This window comes from Prionailurus viverrinus, chromosome A1 (genome assembly GCF_022837055.1).
Source record: "Prionailurus viverrinus isolate Anna chromosome A1, UM_Priviv_1.0, whole genome shotgun sequence".
NCBI classification, from domain to species: Eukaryota; Metazoa; Chordata; class Mammalia; order Carnivora; family Felidae; genus Prionailurus; species Prionailurus viverrinus.
In genome coordinates this window covers 147,013,774-147,027,334 of record NC_062561.1, presented here as the reverse complement: position 1 = coordinate 147,027,334, position 13,561 = coordinate 147,013,774, and the positions used below count along the sequence as shown (strand labels likewise).

Sequence of the window (13,561 nt, the reverse complement as noted above, 5' to 3'; positions counted from 1 at the left end):
TATGTTTGTGTTGTTCAAATGTTATTTTGCTTTATGCCTGGTATTTTATGTTTCCTTTGCAATAGACTACTATTCTTTAAATATGCCTTTGTCTGTACTATACCATGGTGACAATTTGGGAAATTACACTGGAATTAGGAAGTTCAAAGTACTTTTTAGAAATCTGTCCCATGGGGTGCCTGGGTGGCTCAATTGGTTAAGTGATCCACTTCAGCTCAGGTCATGATCTCACATGGGTTCAAGCCCTGCATTGGGCTCTGTGCTGACAGCTCAGAGCCTGGAGCCTGCTTCCAATTCTGTGTCCCCTCTCTCTCTGCCCCTCCCCCACTGTCCTCTGTCTGTCTCTCAAAGGTGAATAAATGTTAAAAAAAAATTAAAAAAAAGAAATCTGTCCTATGCAACCACATAGTTTGATGTTACTACTTTCTAATATGCTACTACTACATTAAAATTTAATTGAATAAAAAAATTGAAAAAAATAATAAATTGTGTCAGGTTTTGTCATGAGATTTTTCATTTGACTGTTAGGAAATAACTTCGGAAAGTGATTGATCCACTTACCCTCTCTCTTTTTAAAATTATTTTTTATTTTTAAATTATTTTTATTGTTTTTAATTTTTATTTGAGAGAGAGAGAGAGAGAGAGAGAGCAAGTGGGAGGGGGGAGAGAAAAGGGAGGGGAGGAGAAAGAACGAGAATCTTAAGCAGGCTACACACTCAGTGTGGAGCCTGATACCATGATCCTGGGATCATGACCTGAGTCGAAATCCAAAGCTGTATGTCCAACCGATTCAGCCACCAGGCATATCACCCTCTCTCTTCACATAGAACAGCTTCTCAACGTTGTGGTTTAGCCCAGGAATCAAGGATTGCAATTGTTCTGGATTTCAGATATGAGGGGCACTAAAACAAAGAGCAGTACTTCTGCGAATATCCAGCCATTCTGCAAGTGCTCTCTCTGCCTTCAAAACTGATTCAGGAGTGAGAGTCATGGGTACATTTTGGTTGGGGGCAGGACAGGAGACAGGAGAGAAACAATACTTCTTATTCCTTCTATCTCTGTCTCATCCCTGTGTCCACATACTTGCTTCTGCTGAGAACTTGCAGCTTGTGACAGTTGCTCACACTTGGACCTTGAAGACTAAGGCTAAAGGATTCTGTTGGGCATTCCAGAATAGATCCTATTAGCCTTTATGTCCTATAAGAAATTCCCTTTCAGCAAAAATATCTCCTGCTGAAGACCAAGATATCGTATTATACTGGGAAAAGTATTGGATTAGGAGTCAAAATCTAGGTATTAGTCTCAAACCTTTTAATGCTAATCTAATGCTTGAGATACTTTTTAAGCTTACACTAGCAACAGGCATTTTGAATGCTGTGAGTGTCATTTATGGGTACGAGAAGGAGACAGCCAAAAATCTCCCATCTTCCAGTTTTTAAAATATTAATGAAAAAGGCTAGAATTAAATTATTTATTTGATACGAATTGGTCTGCTCACATAGATCTAATTACCTCATCAATTCCTCTCCTCAGCTTGGTTTGCCATGGCGCTTTTAGTCATCTATGACAAGGCAGCCTGGTCCTACTCCTGGGTCCAGAAAACTGAACCACAGGGCCAGGAAGAACCACCTGTTTTCATTCGTGTCTTGTATTACAATTTAAAGTACTATAAAATGAAGAAAGCTAAACTCATATTCTATTGTAATTAAGAGGAAAAAATCTAATGGAAATATTTTGATGATTAGTGTCTGATGTTACTGTATTAATATTATATTTCTTTAATCTTGGCTGGTAGTACCCAAGAAAAAATTAGGAAATACTTGCTGTTACTTACTAGGTAAAGAACTCAACTTGAGATCACAAACATGATGCCATGTCAGATCATTGTATTTTGACTCATATATCTCGCCATTAAGCCCTCAGATGGCAGTCCCATCCCAGCATATAGCAACCACAGTTGGAGGATTGATGATAATGAACCATCATAGAAGATTTCAAAAACACCAGAAAATATTCTTCTGTGATAGAAAAGGGCAAGAAATAAAAAACTGTTTTTCTAAAATAAAAATCAATAAACACAAGTGGCAGGTAGAAATGAAGACTACATTTTTTCTAAGTTTGGGTGATATGAATGTAACAATCAGTGAGAGTTCTATTTCTTCCTCTTTTAAAAAAATACAGAGGGGTGCCTGGGTGGCTCAGTTGGTTGAGCGTTCGACTTCGGCTCAGGTCATGATCTCGCACTCTATGAGTTCAAGCCCCGCATCGGGCTCTGTGCTGACAGCTCAGAGCCTGGAGCCTACTTCAGATTCTGTGTCCCTCTCTCGCTCTGTGCTCACCTGCTCCTGCTCTGTCTCTCGCTCTCTTAAGAATAAGTAAGACATTAAAAAAATTAAGTTAAAAAATACAGAATACTTTATGAATTTACATTTCATCCTTGCACAGGAGTCATGCTAATTTTCTTTGTATTGTTCTAATTTTAGTATATGTGTTGCCAAAGCAGACACAGTAGGACCATTATTCAAACTCAGTGCCTGGCATAGAATGAGCCATCAGTGGGGGTGCCTGGGTGGCTCAGTCGGTTGAGCATCCAACTTCGGCTCAGGTCATGATCTTGCTGTCCATGAGTTCAAGCCCCACATCAGGCTCTGTGCTGACAGCTTAGAGCCTGGAGCCTGTTTCAGAGTCTGTGTCTCCTTCTCTCTCTGCCCCTCCCCTACTCATGCGCTCTCTCTCTCTCTCTCTCTCTCTCTCTGCAAAAATAAATTAAATTCAAAAAATTTTGAAGAACGAGCCATCAGTAAATGCATTTTTAATGAATAAAAATGGTTGATATATTTACTTTTCTTAAGCATATTCTCATCAACCTTATAATATGTGAATTAGCAAATTTTCCTTCTCTTGATTTTATTTTTAATTTTGGTTACAAGATGTTATAGGTAAGCTGATCCTTAAAAAAAAAATCTGTCACAAGAAAAATAATGGAAAGAGAAGATTGAAGTCCATTTCCAAGCCCCGAGTGAAGGAACTATTAGGTTATAGGAGGATGATGGGTTCAAAGACAGACATCCTCCTTATTTTTCCCTTTCTTTCTTCTCTCCTGTGTGACTAGCCCCCAAATTGAGGAAATTTTTATGAGTAAAAGGAAGTTAATCATTTATGGATTAACATATCTGTAAAACTGCGGGTTTAGCAGATCTAAGTTTTGCTAAATCAGGCCACATGTAAGCCATTAAATGTTGGCCACAAACTTACAGCCAAGTGAGAAATGGAGGCTAGTAGAAACAATTTAAGTGAAGGTAAGTGAAGGGCTTTTGCCCTAGTAGACAGACAGAGTGGGGGGTGGTGGTGAACAGATTTGAAGCAACCTTTGTCTGGGATTGTGGAAATGGGGAAGATATTCATGCTTAGGGGGAATTTCACTTGGCATCTGGCCATTGTTATTTTGGGCCCAATCGTGCTAGACGTTTCAATCAGAGTGAGTAACTTCCCTGTAGAATTGAATACCTGTAAAACAATCACAACTACTTGTCTGCTGGATATACACTAGAGGAAGACAGGCCAATCTACTTTAAGAATCTAACAAAGACTTCTGTCACCTTTCTTCCTTCACAGTTTGAGTTTGCAGGTTTCTACCTGTCTACATGTATAATAAGGCAGAGGAAAATAGCTCAAGTTCTTAAAAAGTGAGCGAGATAGCTTGAATGCAATGCTAACTTTATTTGAATATTTATTCTCAACTAAATAGCTCCCTTTGGTGATCTTTCTTCCAAGTAAAATACTTGACAGCAAAGAAAGTCTTCCAGTTCCAACATGTTTACCTGTTCACTTTTGTGTTAGAGCCTGTGGTTTGCCCTGACGCAATGAACAAACAAAGGGGTTCAGAGAATAAGAGATATTCTTGGGAAAAGAGAAGTATGAAAAGTGCTATTTATTTTAAAAGGGCAGGTGGAGGTTATGTATCTTGTGTATTTGAGAGAGGCCCATCAATTCAATATGCAGAAGAAACATTATTCTTTAGGATTACTATTCACAAAGCAAATGAAAATATCATCATTTCAAAGTTTAGCATTTTGGTAATTAAAACTTCTTTAAGTAAATGAGTTTTTCTTAAGAAAGAGAGAAAGAAAAAAAGAAAGAGAGGAAGGAAGGAAGGAAGGAAGGAAGGAAGGAAGGAAGGAAGGAAGGAAGAGAGAAAGAAAGAAATCTAATAATGACATCCATATCTCTTTGGTTCATTTACATGTATAATGTGAATCACCATCTATTTAACTCTAGTGGGACCCAGGTACATTAGAGACCTTTACATGCTGATTTTCTCTGATCTATTTCCTCCTAAAGTATTTATCAAGATACACTGGCTTGTTAGTTAATTTCCCTCTTTTTCCTCTATGCCTCAGAGTGGGATTCTCAAATGCACGTACTAACTGCATTGGAATAACCTGTACAATTTAATTTCAAAACAGATTCCTGGGCCTTGGTCCAGATGTCCTGAATCAGACTTTCTGGATTCAAGGCCCAGCAGTTTGCATTTTTAATAAATTCACCAGGTGATGCACACTAGAATTTCCGAACTCTGTTATAGCGGGGAAAACTTACCTTCCAGGGAGTGGCAGCTTTAACTTGAAAGTGGGACATGGAAAACAACTCAGAGATTTCTAGCCAAATGAATACAACCATGCTTCAGGTAAAAGTTTTGCAAACTTACATACTAAAAATACATATTTCCAATCATATTTCAAGGGAAATTATCATACTAGGAATTATCAACAGGATAATTTGAACTGGGATACATATATATTCAGGTATGTGCTTAACATAGGAATGCATCATTTTCCTTATGGGAAGTTTAAGAGTGACATAATATTACATCATTGCGTGAGTGGCCACAAAGACCTGTATTCCTGTAAATGGGCATCACAGGAGACTTTTCTGTGCCACTGTGCCATGGAAACACAAGACTCAGCAATGCCCTGATCCTATGACCATTAAAAACAGTCACTCATATGTGACAACTAACAGAACTTGATAATAACACTTCAGTAGCTTGATATGACACTCTCCAAACTTTGGTTAATGACTTAATATGTAATCAAGTGTCTTTCAAAAATGTCTACCAAGGCAGGAAAGGTAAAACAGGTCATACAAAGAGACAAATACCAGCACTGAGAGAGATTACAACCTGCTCCTCTGTGCTCACAGCAAAAGCTATCGTTCTCTCCCCAGTTCCATGTTATGATCATTCATAGATCTTTTTTTTATATATAAACATTCACATCTATAACTAAGCCTCACCCAGGAACTTCAGATTTAATTAAACTGTGGTGGAAGAACAATGAGAACTGGAAAGGAAGATCTTCAGTCCTGGAAGGCTGAAGAAACTGGGAAGGGAGCCATCATCAGAACAGAGATTTTAACATTTTCCTGTACGAGGATGACTGGTGTTTGTTGATGTGGAATAGAGGAAGCTGAAGCCTGAAATGTGAGGGGAAAGCCTTAGAGAATGAAACCCATTGGCTGTGCACAGCACTGGAGAGGTGTGGCTCTCAGAATCACAAGGACAATGAAGAGTCAGAGTGAAACAGGGGGCATGGAATGAAGGACTAATGGAAGTACAAAATATGGACTACCTGGCCACTTCCTTCCCTCCCCCTAAACACAGCACTCCTGGCAGTCAGACATATATTCTTTGAACAAACCAACAAATGGAAAAAGGGGGAGGATCTTTTCTCATGGTATTGAATGAGCAATCTAAGAAGAACCAGGACAGCCAAGAAAGGCACTGGAGCAAATGCATCTGTTCTGTCAGGGTAGGGTCCACTAGTGTGAGAGCTGGCTCCCTGACCACTCACCCTACAGTGCAGCCGGCTGATTGACAAGCCCTGCCTACCCTCAGAAAGCTTACAAACTGACTTCAGTGGCCTGTGCTTAAATATACATGAAAAACAAGGGACACCAAACATGAGAAAATACTGCAACAACAACACACAAATCAAAATCAAAATTAACAACAGAAAAAAAGTGATCCTGAAGGAAAGAGAGTTAATTCAGAATGTAGAAAAAAAATCTTTCTTAATTTTTTTTATTATTTTTTTTATTTTAGAGAGAGAATGTAAGCAGGAGAGAGGGATGGGGGAGAGGGAGGGAGGTAGAAAGAGAGAGAGAGGGAGAGAGAGAGAAAAATCTCAACCAGGTTCCATGTCCAATGCAAAGCCCAACTTGGGGCTCAATCCTATAATCCTGAGATCATGACCTGAGTCAAAATCAAGAGTTAGATATTCAACTGACTGAGCCATCCAGGCACCCCTAGAGAAAAACAAATCTTTCTAAATAATGTTAGAAAGATCAGAGAAGATCCTGCATCCATAAAACAAAGAAACAAAAAAGATGAATGAGGAAAGAAAAGTTAGAGAACAAAAAGAGCTCTAGATGCTTACAAAAATATGTTTTTTGAAATTAAAATAAGAAAAGGAAAAAAATTGCAAGAGTTGAGACTGTTGAGTAAATCCAGAATAAAAATCAAAAAGTTAAAAAGATTTTAAAAGTGAGAGAAATGTTGTAAGACATATATTAACATATATAATAATTCAGAAGTCCAATATCCTATTCATAGGAATTATAGAAATAGACCAGAGAAGACAGAGAGAAGGAAATGAAAAAGAAAGAGAGAGTTCATTCCTAGAATGGAAGACAAAAGTCCCCAGACTAAAAAAGACCAGTTCATGAAATATTAGAGCCCACTCTAATTGTCATATTTTCATATCATTTCAGAATACCATGGAGAAAGATTATCCTATTAGCTTCCAAGAAGAAGAACCAGGACATCAATGAATGACAAGTGTAGTTTGGCACTGGTCATCCAATCCACAGTTTTGAATGCTAGAAGGTAATGGAACAATACCTTCAAAGATTTGAGTAGAAATTACTGATAACTTAGAATCCTAAAATCAGTTAAACCAACTGTCCCAAGAAGGACACATTTCTAAGACCATCAAAAATGTTATTTCCCTGAAAGTTACTTTCTGCCACCATTTCTTAGGATATTATTTGAGGATACATTATGGCACAGCAAGACAGTAAATTAAGGAGGAAAATGTGAAATTTGCAAACAAATGATTCAGTCCAAGAGAGGAGTGATTGTGCAGTGATCCATCAGTGGAGGATAATGAAAGACTTGGGAAAAGTTGTCAAAGAAAAAAGGAGATTCAATACTACTCTTGAGATATTAAAAGATTTTATAAGACAGAAAAGGCAGGCAATGTAAGAAAAAAAAGAAAAGCAATTAGAAAACAAATAAACCAGGTAAAAAACTAAGTGTAATCATAATACTCATTACTTGACACTGCAATGGATCCTGTTTATGTTGTCATTAGAATATAAATAATGGTTAATGACTTTCAACTTTAAGAGACAACCTAAAGAGATGGTATTATCCAATACTTTAGAAAACAGAATCTAAAATTCTTACTGGCCAAATGAATCCAGAAATTTACTTAATTTCTATGTTACTCAATTTCCTTTCTGTAAGATAGAAATAATAGTTGAACACCCGGGTGGCTCAGCTGATTGAGTGTCTGAGTTTGGTTCGGGTCATGATCTCAGGGTTTGTGGGTTTGAGCCCCACATAGAGCTTTGTGTTGGCAACGAGAAGCCTGGTTGGGATTCTCTGTCTCCCTCTTTCTCTGCCCCTCCCCTGCTCTTGCTCTCTCTCTCATTCTGTGTCAAAAATAAATAAATATTAAGGTAAAAAAGATAAACAACAGTTATCTATTTTATAGTCTTATTAAGAGGCTTAAGTTACTTTACACAAAGTAACTTAGTACTTAGTGCTTTGACACATAGTAAGTCCTCTTTAGGAGTTAGTTAAAACAACAAACATATAAAAAGTAGAAGTATTTACTGACAGAAAAAAAAGGAATGTTATGAAATTTGACAATATAAATGTATAAGTACAGACAGTTGAACATGAGGAAGAAGAGAGAAGTGGAATCGAGATGCTGTTTACAGTTGACAGAAACAAAAATAAATAACGAAGACAACAAAAAACAAAACTTAGCAAGATCACTGTGTAAGTGGGTTAAGTCATAATCCATCATAACGAGAAACTAATAATAGATTATGACTATAATTAATTATAAAGCTAGCATGTAAGCTTTTAACAGAGAGGAGGAAACAGCAGAAGAACAAAAAGAAATAAAAGTGTTTTCTTTAAGAATCATGGAAGGTAAATAGCTTTACCTTTAATTGTCTTATAATTTTCCTTGTCAGTTTTACCTCAGTAAAACTGAAAAAAAAAATGATGGTAAGGAGGGGTTCACAGTTGATGGTGGGAACTGCAGATTTAAAAAAATAAAATAAGATTAGTGCTAGGATATCCAGAATTCTTGCTAGGAATTTCAGGAAACTCCAAGAATTAAGAAAATATGAAAATCATAGGAAAAGAATGCCAATTTCTAGACAAAGTCTGATCATTTAAAAATAATCTAGTAATTGGCCATAAGAGATAAGAATAATGTTTAATTTCATTAATAAAGTCAAACAAAAATCACAGTATATCTGAGCAAGCAAGGCTTAATGTCAATCACTCATTTACTTCTCCACCCCTTGAAAGCATCAAGTATAGTTTGGGGAGCTACTGACTTCAAGCTCTTTGGGACAGTTTGCTGTCTAGTCTGTTCTCCTTTCTGCTGGTCTCTTTTTTTTCCAGGTAGTCTGCTCTTCTCCTTTCTGCTAGTCTTTTTTTTTTTTTTTTTCCAGGCTGCCCTGTGAAGATTTCTACACCATTAGATTTCTTTTCCTGTGTTCCCAAAGGATGAGCACATTTGTAGTAAGTCCTGGAAACCTGATCTTTATCCTGAATCTCTGCTCAGAAGCCCCCAGAGATGGATTATGTTGATACCTTATTTTATTAAGAGAACTGTAATACATGAAATAGCAATGCTTGCTTTGGTGAATTTCATCAGTGCTTCTTAATCTGAACCTTGCAGAGCATGAATTTTTTTGGCTATTTGATTTCTTTTATTCTTTGGTCAGGATCTAGGACCTTAAAATTCACCGTCTTATTCAGTTGTTTGTCTAGACTAGAGGTATCAATGATGACAACACTTCTATCTGCCAAAGCTGACCAGAGTTTCTTCTACCTGCCAAAGCTGACCAGAAGCTGACCACTTCTATCTGCCAAAACTGGAAGAAAACTCTACCCTGTCAGCCTTAGTTGGATGCCTAGGAAACTTCTTCATATACACACATATACACATATTTCAAGAGGTTGGTTAGGTGTTGCCTGTGAAAATCCCACTCTTCAAAATGGTACAGAAAGTTTCATATGAAATGTCTAGATTTAATGAAAGCTAAGAATATAAAATAATAGGTATTTTTATAAGTAATCTCATCAGTGGCTTATGGCTCCAACTTCATAATTTTACAGTTACATTAGCTCTACTCCATCTTCCCTTTCCTTTCCTTCTGTCACATGTGATTTAGCTGATCTTCATGCTTAGAGGATACATGTGATGTCAATAGAAGACTTTAAAGGAGTATAGTAGGAACTATTTTCTCCTGATGACTGTTCACTACCAGAATCAAGGCTGGTAGTTCTTACGCTGGGGGTCAGGAGCTGAGAACTCAGGACAGAGGAAATAGTCACAGGGGCTGCCACTAGCAACTTCAGAATGAAAGAATAGCAAAGAAGACAATGTGGCTGAAGTTCAACAGGGTAGAGAGTCCCCAGAAGTGAGATCAGAGAGGTGAATGAGATGGTGAGGTAGAGGGTGGATTTTGTAGGGCCGGGAAGGCTTTGAAGGGCCTTTACTTTGGAAGAAATGGAATGTTATTGGAAAGTTTAAGCAGAAGAATATCAGGTTTTTACAGTATCACTCTGGCTGCTCTTTTGAAGATAGACTATTTGGAGAAAGAGTGCAACGGGAAGGCCACAGTAAGGCTACTGCAACAAGCCACGCCATAGATGATGGTTGCTTGGACGAGAAAGGTGGTAATGAAAGAAGTGAGAATTGATTGGATTCTAAATATATTTTCAAGATGAAACCAATAAAATACACAGATCATTTGAATATTAGGAAATAAGAGAAAGATAGGAGTCAGGGTGACTACAAGATCATGGCCTGAACAACTGAAAATATGGAGTTGCCATTTACTGAGATGGATATGTCTTTAGGTACACCAGATTGGTGGAGGAAGATCAAGGGTTCAGTGTAAGAAATATCAAATTTGAGAAATCTGTTAAAAATACAAATGGAAAGTTGATAGGAGCGGTCAAGAAACGAACTTCTAAGTTTTAAAAATTTATGCCAATAATTGAGTTCACACAAACTAAGTATCCCAGGATAAACTGGTAGCTTGATGATAATCTTGGATCCTTCATATAAAAATGCTATGGCAGATATTCTATTTTTTGGGTGTTATTTTTATTGAGTAACAATTATGAACATTCCTAAAAGATCCCCAAAAGAAAGCATAGCAGAGAAGTTTGAAGATAAAAATCTTTTACCCTTGTTCCCAAAATTGACACCACTGAGCCTCAAAAGCCCGAGGGCCCTTACTATCAGATCATCCATTGTTATAATAAAGCATGTCATGTCAAATTTAGCAGGCATTTTCACAAAGCATATTTTACACTTGACTTGCCCGTAAGCATTGAGATATTTATTTCTCCCTGAAGCCACCTGTAAAGTTAGATTAGATAATTCTTAAGAGTTTGATTTTGCTCAGGTGTGCTGACAAGCACAAACAATAAATCCTTGGGAAATATCCAGAATTTAGCTGCCCTTTGTCTGTGCAAGTTGAATGAACCAAAAAAAAAAAGTAATAATAAGTAAATAAAAGACAATTTAATTTATTCATTTATCTCTTTACTGAAATTTTTGTAGCCAGTTTATGTGATTTGGAGTTGTCCTTATTAATTATCTCTCTAATCTAAGGCAAATCCATAGTGGAGACTACATAGATAAAGTAGTGCCAAATTGCCCTCTGGTGGGAAACGTTCCTCTGTCTATCAAGACAGACTCTCTATGCAGTATGCATTAAAAGATAGATGTTGGAAAAAGGAAAACAAGAACAGTGTGCAGAGATAAGTGGTTTGTTCAATTTTTAGTAGTGCATTTTGCTTTAAGTCCATCCAAATAAGGTTAAAGGGGAAGAAAAAAAATAGTCTCAGTCAAGGCCAAGGTGACTTTGGCTTCTTTTTATTTATGTTTTTAATGACTAATCATTTGTTAAATGTATCCATTGACTGTCAAAAATTCCACTCTTTCTATTCATTTATAATCAGAGGAAACTTCTGGGAGATTTTTAAAGTTTTCCTTTATCCAGTAATGGGATGAGCCATGGGCTACACAGTGCTTACATAACCTTTGAAGTCAAAAAATAAAAATACAAATGAAGTCAAATGGCAGTTTTACGAGATCTGCAGTGTGAGTCTCAGGATGCTTCAATTCCATGACTGAAATTACAGTTTATTTTCGGCACTGACTCTGTGGAAGATTTGTTTTATTTTTGGCATATGACACATAATCAAAGGAGTTTGAATGTGTTTCTTTTTAAGCCACTTCAAACTTCTTTGTGGATCCAGGATCAGCCAATCAACAGTCAAGTACATGAAGGAAAAAGTTGAATTTTATGGTATAACTTATCCCATAATACCAAAAAAATCTTAATTATCATTAAGTACATACAAATAAGCCTATTTTTACACATGCTTGAAAGGGGAAAAATCCAATCTTGGGAAGTGGGGCAGTGACAAATAAACGTAGATCAGTTCACTCACTCAAATACAGATAAGGAATATCCTTGTACCCATACAGCTATACCACATTTCTCTAATGGACATGTACTGGTTCCTTTCTGTGGATGCCAAGCATCCTTGTTCCTCCCCTTCCTTTGGGACTTCTTCCTCCTCCCCTCTTTCTCTCCCCAATCCTACCTGTGGTTCCCATGGAAACCGTCAAGTTCTTGCAAGGCATTACTATAGATTAGTCCAGGGGTGGGCACCTCCCCCAGCTAAGCCATGCAAAGCTTTTCCATAAGCAGCTTTAACCACCACGTAAAGAAGAGATTCAGTACCTCTCTGGTACATAGAAACCACAAAATGGGAAATGGTATCAGTGGTAAGTCTATAGTGAAAGAGAATGAAGCCAACTCCCTGAGAAGAGCAAAGGTGAGTCATGGGCAGGAGAAGAGGAAAGGAGAGAGAGAGAGAGGGAGGGAGGGAGGGAGGGAGGGAGGGAGGGAGGGGGAGAGAGAGAGAGAGAGAGAGAGGTCAAGGTTTCCTGCTGACTTAAGGCCCAGATGCATTCATAACTTTTCTGCTTCTTCAATCTTTAGTTTTCATAAAGCAATGAATTGCCTTCCCTGCCTCGGTTGCCTGAGTTAGTTGAAGTGGATTTTCTGTTAGTTGCCACCAAAAAAAAAAAAAAAAACCAAACAAACAAAAAAAGACCTTCCCAGCCCTCCAAATAAATAAATAAATAAATAAATAAATAAATAAATAAAACAAAAACAACAATTAAAACTACCATAATTTACATATAGCTGTGCATGATTTAGATTCAGTAATTATAACTCTACACAAGACTTCTGAAAGGCAAATTGACTTCAGCTCCCAGGAGTCCCTGAGATTTAAGTATAGAAGTCACAAAATCAGGATGAGCTTAGAGCAATCCAAAAAGTTGACAAAAGCTGGTGTTCTCCTGTTCAAGGGTACACAGTAACACACCCATGTAGAGGAACAGAGGTGAACAATTCAGCTGTAGACTCTTCTTTCAAAATAAGTTTATATTTGGCTCATGCAGAGAATAAATGAACTAAAATTGATATTCTCTACAGCTCTGAACCAATCAGCCTTCTAGGTTGCTCCTTAAACTAAAAAGAGAATATGGGGCGCCTGAGTGGCGCAGTCGGTTAAGCGTCCGACTTCAGCCAGGTTACGATCTCGCAGTCCGTGAGTTCGAGCCCCGCGTTGGAGCACCGCGTCAGGCTCTGGGCTGGTGGCTCAGAGCCTAGAGCCTGTTTCAGATTCTGTGTCTCCCTCTCTCTCTGCCCCTCCCCCGTTCATGCTCTGTCTCTCTCTGTCCCAAAAATAAATAAACGTTGAAAAAAAAATTAAAAAAAAAAAAACTAAAAAGAGAATAAAATCTCTTCTGGAAGAGGTGAAGGGCAAGCAGATGAACTAGTCCAGTGTGGAAAAGCTATAGACATTATGAGTCCAACCCTCTGCCTGACCCAAGCTATCCTCTTTTTATATGACTTGACTTGAAAAATGTGCAGCTCCAAAATGGAGAGGAATTTTCTCCAATTATCAATCTGAGGAGAGTTCCTTGGGGGAGTTTACATACTCTTTATCTGCTTTGCAGAGGAAAACAAAAACATACTCTCGAAACCCTTCAAAATTCAAGTAAGAGCAAGGATGAAGTGGGGAAGCAAATTCTGGCTACAAACCACCAAACCCATAATTTTACACTCTACAAGCATCTAAATACACGAAATCATGCAGTATAAACACTGTTGATAAAGGACTACCACACAGTGTTTAATACCCCTACAGGGA

The 13,561-nt window shown here is 37.6% G+C and overlaps 1 non-coding gene across 1 annotated transcript; it reads right to left on the bottom strand.

The window, feature by feature from the left end:
• Nucleotides 1–2,400: 2,400 nt before the first annotated feature.
• On the bottom strand, nt 2,401–2,507 carry LOC125147034 (U6 spliceosomal RNA). Its single transcript, XR_007144972.1, has one exon. It is a non-coding gene; the product is annotated as a U6 spliceosomal RNA (small nuclear RNA).
• Between the last annotated feature and the right edge of the window lie 11,054 nt (nt 2,508–13,561).